We start from the raw sequence: 14,276 nt of genomic DNA on the forward strand, positions 1-14,276 counted from the left end.
GCAGCTTTCACATGAGAATAAGGAGTTCTGTGTTACTTGGTTGATGAGAGATTTAGAAAAATGTGAAAATTATATCTATAGAAATTCATATCATAAAACAACAGTTAATATCTATTTACCTTCTCTAGACAGAGGTCAAATATTAATGCAGTTGTGTTGGCCATTGTACAAGCTTTAAGATGAAACCTTTTAAAACCTTGTACACAGCATAGTTTTGGAATTATTGATAAAAAATTTGAACAAGCAATACACCTAAAGGCATCAGTAGGAGTTAACTACAGATGCACCTGGAGGCGTCACTCAGATGTAATGAGTTATGTCACTATTTATGGTTATTCCTAATACCATTGGTATAGATTATGTTGGGAAGTACTTGGTGCAACATAGTGAATACAATAAGTTTATTGATCTACTTTATTTATCGAAGTAATACTTGAGAATAACATATTTGCTCTTAATGAGAATTATTATTTACAGATAGATGACATAGCAAAGGGCACGTTGTGTCCCATCAGCTGAGCTAACATGGTCCCATATGACATTTTGTCGATGATATCTTTACAGTTTGGAAGGGCACTGAAAATGATCAATGAATGTTTGTTGAATATGTACATAAAACTAATGTTTCATTACATTATTCAGCTTCATCCATTGAATTTTTGGACATTAGGATCATTAGACTCCCAGATGGTAAATTCAGTACAAGGTTATTTAGGAAAGAATATTATAGAAACACAGTATTACATAAACAAAGTATGCACCTTGGTCATATATTTAATAACATTGTAAAAGGCCAATGTGTATTTCAAGGCTAAATGGGACAGATGATGATTTTAGTCAACACCTAAGGACCCTAAGTGACAACTTTATAGAGAGAAGATACAACCAGACTGAAGTAAATAGGATATTTTCATAAGTCTTACCCTTAAGAACTACTAGGGCTAGACCCTATTTTTCCAATAGCTTCAATATAAATACGGACGCTGATAACATCAGAAAGCATAGGAGATCTGTTAATATTCCTACTCGTTATACGACCAATATCAATCAGATTTCAAATATTTTCCATAAGCATTGGGTCATTTTATTGACTGATGAGAAGATCAAGAATCTAGTACGCTACAGACCACATTTTTATTTCAATAACAAGAAATCCCTTAGATGACTCTTATGTTATCCTACAAATAAACAAACTTCAGGACAGGATAGTAATATAGGTACCCACAAATGTTTGGAATGCAGATTGTGTAGCTATACTGATGTGACCAATTGTTTTAGTCACCCTGATACAGGACACAATTTTACATTTAAAGTTTTTGCTAACTGTGAGACATGCCATCTAGTATACTTTATGTTTATTATCATAACAATATTTTCACATGTCCAAGACACCAAATCAGAGCCAAGGATGAATGGTAGATCCTCCAAATAATATAAGCAGTAGATGAATACAAAGGCAGGATTAACAGACACACAGCTGAATAATCCAAATGAACTGTTTTTTAAAGGTTAACGTTTTCACGATCAAAGTGACCACTTCATCAGACTAGCAATATCTCAGATATAGTGTGATATAAATGGACACTGACAATGACTAGCCTTGTCTTCCATCATGGCATATTATACCATAGCCCTCAACAACATTTAGGGCTCTCAGTTATAAAAATATGAACACATATGAAAATATGTATAATAAGTGACAATTAGTGATTAATTTCTTTACTGCAACCCATTCTAGATGAACAATTTTATTGTCATTTTGTTCATAGTTCCTTGCACATTTTAATACTGCCTATTATTATCTGATAGATTGCTTAGTTAAAGAAGCCAGACCCAAAAAGATCAGGACACCATAAGGAGCAACGGGTGTGAACTGGAAACGTAAAAAACATGTCTAGGCTTTTCTGTAAACAGTTTAGAGGAGCAATGTGTTGAATGCAAGTTCTCATATCCAAAACACATTTGTTTCATAAAAATGACAAAACCAATCAGAATGGAAGCTACAACTCCTCCTTATGATATGTTCTCATTATATCTCTTTCTTCTGTTTAGCCCAAATCTGAATTTATACATGTGTGCAGAACTTCCTAGACAATACCCTCCACTGATATCTATAGAGGCAGTACTTACTAAAATATATTGTTTGACTACCTTGCATGAAATACAAGACATTTCACACATTCTGCACTATTTTTGCAAATTTGTTTTTTCTATGCTCATGATGTCAACATATTGGTTCTCAAAATATATTTACTGTAGTATCAAACAACTGCTCTTTTGTTCAGACCTAGCATAAAAGAAATGCACCTGTTTTACCTTATGTAGTACTTTCTTACAAGCAGTGCCATATAATCGTGCAGAGTCCAGAAGTTTTTAAACACCCCCTAGTTTGTGTGAGCCAGATGTTGCTGACTACATGGGTCTCACAAGTTAAATATGTCTGATGTAATCAGTCCTTTGACATAAAATTCCAAGATGATAGGAAAGCATAGAAGGCACAAACTTTAAAGATGTAAATAGATCAAAAATATCAGTAACACAATATGGTCCCAACATATTTGCTATCATTTGAACACTAGTTTTTGCAAATGACTATACTGTCATTAGACTGGCTCCTTAATGTTCTGTAAAGGCATGGTGCCTTCATTTGTTTTTTTCTAAATCCATTAGGATTTATTTCTACCAGTTCTGTTAATCACATCCACTAGATATGAACTCAGACTATACATTAGTTTCTCAGATCACCATTTACAAGTGTTACTTAAATGCAAAGTAACGACCTGTGACAAACCAATAACCAGCAAGGTAAAAACAAGACTTGTACTGCAGAGAATCCACAACAGGAAAGATAACAAATGGCCCTCTTTATTCATACCAGATTGAGCGCTTTCGTATGGCTGTAACAAAAACTTCCCCAGAATCATCAAATACATCACACATTCACATTTAAACAACCCTCTCAACAGATCACATCTAAAATACACACCCATTTAAAGGGATATAACTCTAAATAACTGTGATGATTGGGGAGAGATGGGCAAAGGCTGCCAGCCTAGACAATAGAATTTGATATATAATTCTGGCATTTGTAAATAAATGTAAAACACAGGCAAAAAACACTGAAATGTAGAACTGCAAAATATGTGACAACATTGCACTCTTACTGGCCCAGTGAAGCATGTTGTGACCCTTTCATGTTAGAATTCGGCTCCACTGCATCTGGATGAAGGTTTCATGTCCATTGTTTTAAGGCTAAAGTTTATGACCAGAATTTAGATGTGGAATGTGCTTTATTGCTCTAGTTTCTGTTAGAATATACATGTGAAATTTCTTCTATTGTTGTAAGTTTCTGAGCAGGTGTTAGATTGCTAAAAATGCAGTTTGTTTGCCTGGTAAAACCCAAGTGTCAAAAATGATGTAATTTGGGAGGGCCCAGAGACATGTTTGTTAGTAATGTTTAAATACTATTTCTCACAAGAGACTGGGAGCATTTTGATCTTGGATATTTAACTCAGCACTCTGCCTAAGCTCACATGTAAGTTTCTAGCACTGTGATTTCTTGTAGGAATAGTTAAAGCTAGTAAAGATTAATTAGGTATTTTTCTTTGAAATCAGACCTGTCCTACTGTATTATTTTAAGTTTCTGTGTGATCTCTGAATTCTTAGACATCTTTGTGGTGTAGTAGTTTTGTCTTGTGTTTTAATTATTTATTATTAAATATTTTTAAAACCTTCTACCTGTGGCTGGTTTGTGTAGAGATAAGCTCTAGAGTACATTGCATATTTATAGAGGTCATTGTAATAGACCACTCTAAAGTAAGCCTAAACTGTTAGTCATACTACCACTGGATAATAATATTGCACAGTAATAATTGGACACCCTTTTAAGGGCCTTTTAGTAGTAGATATTATTAGTTGTGTGGTGACAGTAATTACTACCTTATGGTCTAGGTAAAGGGCATAGCTGGAGAATCTGTGTCAGCCTTTCCCAGGAGTGTCTGTGTGGTTGTATAACCTCTTCTCAAAGTATGTGTGTGGTGTGTCAGCTACTTGTCAGGGACATGAAGCACTGGTTGGACAGAGAGGGTACTGGAGGTTTTAGCTTGCCCAGCTAGGCTGAGACCTGGACCTAGAGCTGTGCCAGTGGGGAGTCTTATTGGGGACCTGGTGAGCAAAGGACTGACTGTGATCTGTGTGTGCACTTAAGGGAAATTGTACTTTACTGTGTGTATTAGTTATCCTTTCCTCTTCTACGAGACAACCTCCCTGGTGGTAGTGGTGAGGATTGAGGATCCTTGATTGCTGGGCCAGGGCACGGTTATCACAATAACAAGCAACCATTACTGTCTACAAAGTTAAAAACTCGAATTCTGTGTTAAAACCAAACACATTAAATAAAATGTGCATTTAAAGTAAATTCACACATGATAGTACAACAACCTAAGCACACTAGCTATAGAGACAGAGTAATTTATGCCAGGAGGAACTGTGGCATTTAACTTTTATTACATTGCCAATACAATTCCATACACTCTAATAAATCATGCCATGAACCCCCCCCCCCACTAGTGTCTTCTGCTGAACCACATCAATACCAGAAAATAAGAAATCATGTTCAGGGTATTTTTCAATGAGACAATATAATGAACTGGTACTTCTCTTATGTTTAATATAATTTATGCACTCGGAAATCCTTTCCTTAAAAGGACGGACAGTCTTACCAACATAAAAACTGAGGCATTTTCGACAAATAGCTAAATGTACTTGCAAAACAGGGGGCATAGTGTAATGGAACTTCATTCTAATACAAATATCACCCACAAACACTTCTGTACTTTCCAGAATAAATGGGCATTGCGAACATGTGCCGCATTTAAACGTGCCCCTTCTCTTCACGCTAACAGTAACAAAGGGAGTGTCATCTTTTTCTAACAAATTCTTAATACACTTGGCACATCGATACACAAACTTGAGAGCCTCCCCCAAATATTAGTTATTCCATCAAAAGCTTTAAAAATATTCCAATTGTGTCTAGTAATTTTCTGAATGTCAAGGTATTCAGCTGTATAGGTAGTAATAAATGCCCTAGAATATCCATCCATTTTTTTTTTATCAGTTTCAATATCATGTTCATTTTCAGCTACAATAGGTTTGATATGCCCCTAATTTCTTTTCATTGAAATCTCTTCATAAATACCCTTAATTAATTATGTGGTGTAACCTCTAGCCAGAAACATCTCTCTTACTTAATGCATTCTAACTGAAACCTACTGTCGTCTGATATCATGTGGGCTAACCTCACGTATCGCCCTTTTATAATCCCTCTTTTTTGATGGGTCAGATGACTACCATAGTGCAGCAGACTGTTAGAATAGGTTCCTTTTCTAAAGATAGAACTTTGTATTGATTTATCGTTGTCATCTTTATAAAATCAAAACATCCAAATAACTGATGCTGTCAGTACTTTAATGAGAAGTGAACTTCAAAAAAGATGTGGTCGAGTGTAAATATTCAATAAATTTGTTGGTACCCAATTCACTTGCATCCCAAGCAATAAAAAATATCATCCAAAAACCTGGCAGAGATGCCAGGTTGGAAAATTCACTTGGTTAAATACAAATCGCTTTTCCCATTGTAATAAAACCATATTTGCAAAAACAGGGGTGCAACTAGCGCCCATTGCTACACCTTTCTTTTGCTGGAAGAACTGCCCATCTAGGTGCACAAAGTTGTTCTTCAGTACCATCTCTAACAAAACATCGAGCACATTGATATCATCCTGACTAAATACTCCAGATTCACGAATAAAATCGTGAAACCACTCCATTCCTGTATCCTGCGGAATCACATTATATAAATTCATGAGATCTATAGTAACAAAGGCCAATTTTGAACTATATTTTACTTTTCTCAGTTTAGCCACAAAGCCCCATGAATCCCGTACTACTTGAGAAAATTTAGTAACCAAAGCTTTGCCTTTCTGATCTATATATACTGCCATAGGGTGAGTAATTGAAGTCCTGTGACCAACTATAGGTCTCATAGGGGGGGGTCTGTGAATTTTGGGGATGCCAAAAAGAGGGGGAACCACTAGGTACTTAACTTGTAAAAAAATCAAAGACCTCTCTAGATATTTTCCCTGGTCAAGCATGTCCTGAAGAAAAAAGTGAATCTTAGGGTAACAAACGAACATAATTTAGTGAAATCTCTTCATTGAAATTTTCATCAAAACATGAATAAACATTTTGTTCAAGTAATCCCCTTTTGTCATAACTACCCCACCCATTTGCAAATCTAATTGTAAACTAACCATCACATGTCTACTGTGGTTCGAAAATCATCCTGTGTTGTGCAACTTTTAAACAAAGGCATGGCATCTAGATCCAATGAGGTCATTGTTCCACTGTATTCAGCATTCATCAGGCCTATCTTGGAGTACAATACCCCCTTTGGTATATACCTAACTGGGCACATCCAAAAACTGGAACACTGATGGAGATTCCTAACTAAAAGATTACAGGGTATAAATAATATATTCTATGCAGATTGCATCAAAGCCCTATCACTGTATTCGGTCTGCTACAAGCTAGTGAGGGGAGATCTATGCCTGGCATACAAGGTATTGTTGAACCACAATCTGTATTGTGAATATACAGGGTGTCCAAATAGTACCAGAACTATCTGTTTTAAAGACTTAAAACCTTGTCTGTGATACTTGGTAGGACCTGCTGGAGAGACTGGTATGTATCCCAGAAACTACCCCTTCTCTTGAACAGGCTACCCATCTATATGAAGCAGAGTTCCTCCCTAATCCAATTCAACTGTAACAGACAGTTGACTGGGGAACAGGAAATTCATCCCTGGTTTGGCACATATGTCTCTAATGGACACAGGCAGCCTGTAAATGGTTCATCTCCCAGGCACCTGCTTGTAAATGTTTCATCTCCCAAGCCCCTCTTTACACTTACCAAGGGTATCAGAATTTATCTGATATTTGGGATGCATGGCTAAGGTTAAAAGGGCCGCAGCTGTTGTTAGCCTAGTAAGCACCTATGAACCCTTTTCTCACTTTCTCATGTTTTGGTTACATTAAAAAAATTCTGTATAATATATGACAAACATAATACAGAAATAAATTGATAGCCAAGTGATATCAATGAACTACTTACAGTATAATACAAACAAAGCCAAGACAATGTGCAGCTAAATAAAATGCACAGTATAAATGTAACGAACTGTCAGCAGGCAGATCCAGGCATCAGTATTATGGGATAACTTTTATAACAATCAAACAAGCGTTGTACCTATTTTAACCATGGTCGCTAACTACAAGACCCTCACAAATTTTTGTATCATATTGATAAAATAAGCAGGTTTATATTGATATATTAGCGACTGGCACTGTAATCCAAGATTATAAATTTGCAGTTGTTTGAGATTTGTATGTAAAGATGGAGAGTGCAGTGTCCTAAAGAATTCTCCTAATGGTAATATACAAGGGTCTTGAAGTAAATGTCTGTAGTACAAAGTATATGGAGCACAGACTGCTACACTGAAATGATTTAAGAATATCAGTGCATTGTAAGTATCAGTGCTTAAGTTTCAATTTACTATTTAGCAATTGTACTTTTAAATGACCATCACACTTACAGAAAGCTTCTGTCATGAAGGCATAAAATGGAGCACATCAATCTCACATAAGATTGAACAAAAGTAAAGTAATACTTAAAAAAAAAAATAGAAGATCAAAAATGTTCTATATGAGTGGTCTTATTGAATACACCCCATATGGCATGCTGCTCAGTAACATAATTGTATCCAACTATAATGTTCTATTAATTAGAAACATGTATTTCTACAGAGGTTTTTATGACTGAATTATTTGATAGCTTCTGACTACATGTAATATATTAATTTAGGACGGCACAGTGGTGCAGCGGTAGCATTTTTGCCTCACAACAAGAGGTTCTCTGTTTCGATTCTTGGCTGGGGTGCCTTCTGTGTGGATTCTGTGGGTTTTCTCCGGGTGCTCCGGTTTCCTCCCATGTTACAAAGACATGCATCTAGAGCATTTCTCCCCAGGCCTCCGCTGAAAACTGGCTTTGTTCCAAGTTGGACTTTCCATAAAATTTTAGGAGAATAAAGCAGCTAAACAAAAAGAATTAAACCTACATAATAAGCTATCAATTTCATATAAGCCTGACAGAAACTAAGTACAGTCATTTACTGTATGCAGTACAGTATTATAAAATGAACACATTTAAACATTTTCTTATATTAAATTATGATAGACTTATCATGCCTTTCTCAGGCTACGTGTTAAACAATATATTGATATTACTGAAGGGCAATTTGCTATACTACAGAAACTGGTCCCTTGTCACTGAGAGCAATATAATGCTTAAGAGCATAAATTACTAACTTCAAATGTTTGTCAATGATTTTATCACATACACCCTGTACAGTGTGTAGCCAAGTAATGTTATTCTAGTTAACTATAAATACATAGTTATAGTAAAGTTTCAGGATTTACAGCTCCAAAAACACAGGTAATGCAAAAGCTTATTTTTTCTTCCATAAGGGAAAATCTCATACATCTATAATATTCTCACAATTAAATACTAGAACTGTTTGCAACTGGATAAATAAGATACTATTCTTGATCCCAATATTTTAAGCAGTAACTAAAATGTATGATAATTACCTTAGCTAGCTTAAGGTCTAATAAAAAGACATAGTTTAGGATTTTTGCAAGGTTATGAGTCTCTCTTACCCAACTCCAAACTCAAAGTTTAGTTCAATCTTTATCATAATGAAAAAAATGAAGAAGTCGAAATCAGTTTAACCTCCTCCAACCATTTTAAGAGGCCGCTTCAAATAAAAGATAATTGGGTATTTTGGTAAAGATATAAACGTATTAAAATGCCTCTGTTCATCAGTTTCCAGTTAAATAAATGTATATAATTTGATTTAGAAGGGAACACGAATGATGTGGTAAGCAAGACTTCAATAGGATGTCAAAGGTAAACAATAGCCCTTCTACTGAAACATTCTACCAAGGATTCGGGCAGCTTATGTGTACCTTTCAGAATGACAGAGGAGAAAAATGTATCTTATCAAGTTCCAGCTTCACCCACTCTAACAGATTAGATATAGTCTTTAAAACATGTAGTTTATAAGGGATACCATAGCACAACTGAAGGTTGGTTAAGCCAATACCATTTTGACAATGTGCATATATGGCATGTTTTGGGACATCAGATGAAATTCTCTCTCCAAATTAAAGTACAGACTAATTATTATTGTTTTCTGTGAATCACTTTTTTGAGGTAAGCCTTTGGATATTTCTTAAAACATATATAAAATCACAGGTACAGACATCATACCAAAGGCAATGCCTTCCACATCTCATTGAATTCAAACAACTCTACTTGTGAGTTTAGATATATAGTTCATCCCAAGGTTTAATGTTCTTATCAATGGATTTAACTCATTCACTCCAATGGAGCTTAGGAAGTTTGTACTGTAACTTCCAATGGGTGGAGCCTAAGCCTTGACAGAATAAAATTATGTCCTCACAAATGTTCATATCTCTGGAACCATAGGGTTTATGAAAGAAGTATAAATGGCAAACTCTTCAGCACAAACTATTTTTATAGTGGTAGTAATTTTTTTTAGGTTCTAGGTCTTACACTGAATTTTATAAGTCACAGTAAACATAATAACTATTACATTTATAATATTTTTAAACAACTTAAAATATCTCAGCAACCACTCAAGTTACACACATACTGTCAGCAGCATCATATTCATCTGGCTTTGAGCTTTCATATAAGGCTAAGGAGTTCTGTCTAGGATATTTGGTTGTTGAGATATTTAGACAAATGGGAACATTTGATCTATATAAATTAATATCATAAAACAACAATTAACATTTACTTGCCTAGACAGATGTTAAATATTAATGTAGTTGAGTTTGCTATTGTGTAAGCTTTACGATGAAATATTTTAAAACCTTGTATATAGCATTGTTTTTGAATTATTGATGGAAATATGAACAAGCAATATTTGATGCCTAGAGGTGTCAGGAGTGAACAACAATGCAACTGGAAGAGTCACTCGGATGTAATGAGTTAACTGTAGATGAGAGGATATAGATGAACAGACACCTAATATATTCTTTGCAAAATACAAAGCATCTAAGGGTGCACCATAACTAATGAATTTTGGCTGATTTATTTACAGTCTCTATCTGTGCCTCTACAAGACTAGTGTCATGCCAAGAAATATCAGCAAATCAGTGAATCATGTGCTCTGTGACAGTGACCAAGTAACCGGCATGTAATGTGAAAATAAAGTAGTCATCTGCAAAGAGCTTAATGTTGGTTGAATTTTGTTTGTGCTCCTAATCTTTAATCCCATGTATACCCCTAATTTTGCTCAACAATGTTAGAAGGATCAGTTCCTGCTCTGTTTTCCATTGAAAATGATAGGGAACATTGTATTACTGATCCAAATGGAAGCAGTAGACCTCAGTGCCATAGACTGTATTTCTGTAATAAAGAACTGAGGAAAACTTGAGATTTTTGTATTGCCTTCCACAAAAAAAAGCATTGCCCTGTATCATTTTTTCCAAAATCAACTTACTTGATCAGCTCTGGGTCATCTCTTTAAAACCCCTGCTTAATATGTATATACTACGTTTGAAATTACAAGTAAAACTCTTTTAGCATATACTTTGGTGTCAGCTAAAATGGAAGTTCACTTCATGAATCCTTAATGGACTAAGGTGGGCTGGCTATATTAGAATAAGTAAAGGTATGTAATAATAGACCTTTCTATAAAATATATGTTGTAATTGCCTAGTTAGGAAGGGGTCAGGGTGGCAGGCGATTCCTTAAACCAATATATAGATGAATGGACAACCCTTCCCAACCATGTTTTTCCTTTAGGGATCTTCTTGAGGATAGCTTCAGTCAGGCTACAACTTGCAGGTTAACTAAAGCCCAGCCAGCTGCAGAGTGTGCGTCTTTCCAAGGATACCATGTAAACATTTTAAGCACAGGTTTGGGGCTCACATAATGGTTAGTGTGTTTACCTTATATACAAGAGGAATAGGGATTGATTCTCACGAAGAGAAACTGTCTAGGCTTAAAATGGTCTACAACAGCAGCTACTTTAGTACTTGCCTATGAACCTATGCACCTATAAAAGTCTTGTCTTCAGTGGAAGGGGAGTTATTACTGTTATAATATATGCAGATGTGGATTATATATGAAGTTAATCACTGAAATGTAGGGTGCGCTGTAAAGAAGTCAGGGAAAAAACAAAACATTTTCAGTAACTTATAACTGTATCATGTATTATAGATACTATACATGTGCACAATTATATTTATTTAAACTGTTTCTGTCTTTTTTGTTTTCCTTCCTGATCTTTGCAAATAATTACCATGTAACAAAGTATATAAGTTTCAATATTTGTACCAATCTTGGTTTTAAGTATTTTGCATTTTTTGAAGCTCAGAAAAAAAAAATTGGGAGTCCATTGAACATAAGCTGTCTTCGGTATTCTTGAGGAAGTCCAGCTTTCCAGTTTTTTTAAAGGTGCATGCACCTTGCTCAAAAAGGGATAATACTTGAACCTGTCTGGCACAAAATCAATTTGGACAGTAGTAAAGGGACACAGTACCATCTAGTGCATTCAAATCTAGTTCAGGCCAACACATATAATTGAAGGCACTATCATCATTAAAAATGAAATTAAAAATGCTGCCAGGACTATAGCAGAAAGAGTAGCATATGCTGATATTGCTTGGGAGAACAGCCCCAGACTGAAAGATATTTTGGAAGTTTAAGTGGTGTAAAACAATTTGAGGAGTAGACAATGAATTGCAATATTTTTTCGTAGTATTTAATATACCTTTATGCCTGTAGATGTTCATCGCAGTTGACATCCATACTGACTGAACAGGTACAAAGGGAGCTTTATTCAACAATTAGGAATCATAACATTCTTTAATGCCTTATTAACCTGTAGTGTAAGAGGGATAAGCTAAGCTGAAGGAAGCAGCTACTCTGATAAATTTTGAAAAGCTTATGGTCAGAACTTAGATATCCAGAGTATTAACTTAGAAAGGAATTTGTTGACCATGTACATGCTGACTTCATTTACAAAGCAATCTGTTCTAGAAGAATGGTTAGGAGAGCTTGGCATCTGCCATGGTGGGCAACTTGTATGAGGAGTGAAACAGTAGACAGCTCAGAAGTTGTCACTAGGGGGCTGGGATCACTTATTATACACATTGTAAACTGTAATAAGTATAAAAATTCTGTTGCTTTTAAAAGGTAAAAATAACAGAAGTTCTATAGTTAAGCAGTTAAAAAGCAGCCCAATAAGTGAACGTGATCAACATCACTTCACCGACATTTTGTAAACTGTCAAACTGATGTTTTTTTTTTTTAAAGCTGATTAACTTTAAAACAAAAGCATAATTTGTCAGGCAGATTACAAGATTTATAGAAATCAATCACAGTCATTATCCCTTGAAAATAGCTTGTAAGTTGCTAAAAATTGATTTTATGTATCAGCCTGGGAGTCTCACCAAATGGGTGAAATTTCTAGGATGCTTGTACTAGGAAAACAGAAAAAGTCAAGAAATTCTTCTAATTTTCCAAACCTATTTGTAAATACTTCAACAAATACCTTATAAGTTTTGAAAGGGAGAATTAATGGAAGGTTTCTATAGAAATAGATTTTTCCAGAAATTTTGGGTAATCCTAATTAGTTCTATTTGTTTCAGAGATGGTCTTCCTCTGCCGTTTAATGACATTTCTACACTTGTTTTAAACAGCCAGTACTGATGTGGTGATACAGGCTTGTTACCAGAAAGGTATTTATCCATCATACCTTGAGAGACCATTAGATACTTCTCCTTCTTTCGGCTTTTCCCAGTTAGAGGTTGCCACAGCAGATCACCTGTCCACTCAAGATTGGCAGTTGAGTTTTACTGTGTCAAGTTGCCAGCCCGGCGCCCAAACTTCATAGCTAAAGCCCAGAGAAGATATGCATGCTTCACTCTGGACAGCTTTGGGGTTACAAGGCTCTGCAAAATTCATGGATTAATGTCTACAAAATTATGTAGCTCATTTACATTAATAAGATAAGTTAGTTAACATTTTCTTGCTGAATAATTTGTATGGGTTCTTAGTATCTGTGGTTTGAATGTATTTTATCTTGATTATGTATGACAAATGTAACATGATGGTTACTTTTGTTGTCAAGTAAAATGACTACTGAAAGTAAGTAAGAAGGATGGAAGGATAATATCTAACCATTTTTGATACTCTGAAAATGTTTATTAATTCAGGTTAGGATAGGCATCAGTTGACTTGGGTAACACTGTTTAATTAACACACTTGAAATGTGAATAACTGTCAGCCCATACTACATTAAAGTCTACCAGAAGAATTGCTTCAGATCTTGTGGATCTATCTACCTAGGCAACAGTGTCTTCAAGAAAACTATCAGGTTACTTTGGAGGAATGTAACATTAAATATGATGGCATTATGTTTCACATGATATGGACAGCATTTTGTATTACAAAATACAACTAAGATTATGTTTTCAAAGAATAGCTGCTCCTCTTGTACCAGTACAGTTTCTTTCACTTCAAAACATTTTGCGGGCAGACAACTTTCCCTTCTGACCCAGACTTGCAATTATTACAAAAACATGTCTGAGGAAATATATCCGTTTTACACTGATCTGTGAGGGCTTGCCATACATCATTACTGAAGATACCATTTGCAGTCAAGTGGATGATCCAAATACCACTTGCTTTCTACTGTGGAATTTAGAAGATGAAAAGATTTTATTATGGCAAATACTGGTAATCAAAGATCTAGTGAGAGAAATTATAATCACACAAACCCATGTAAGAAGGCCTCAGTTATGATGTATATACCCAATATATTTAAACCTTTATCAAAGACCATTTTCAAGAGAATAGCACAAAACTTATTTTGACTCTTTTGATGAACACTTTCACTCTCTCTATAAATGTATGCATTTCCAAATTGGATTAATGTATTCTGTACACTGAAGTAATAGCCAATTAACTCCTTCATGTGATACCCTTGTCCTCAAGGACAAACATGCATCTACATATTGGACTTTTTATGAAAAAGAATATAATTTTATTTTAATTGTTATACCATTGCATTTTAAAACAGTAAAAATCACTGTTTTTACAGAAAACGCAGGTTTTAGGCCT

This window comes from Protopterus annectens, chromosome 1.part2 (assembly GCF_019279795.1).
Source record: "Protopterus annectens isolate FY-2018-M chromosome 1.part2, PAN1.0, whole genome shotgun sequence".
NCBI classification, from domain to species: domain Eukaryota; kingdom Metazoa; phylum Chordata; order Ceratodontiformes; family Protopteridae; genus Protopterus; species Protopterus annectens.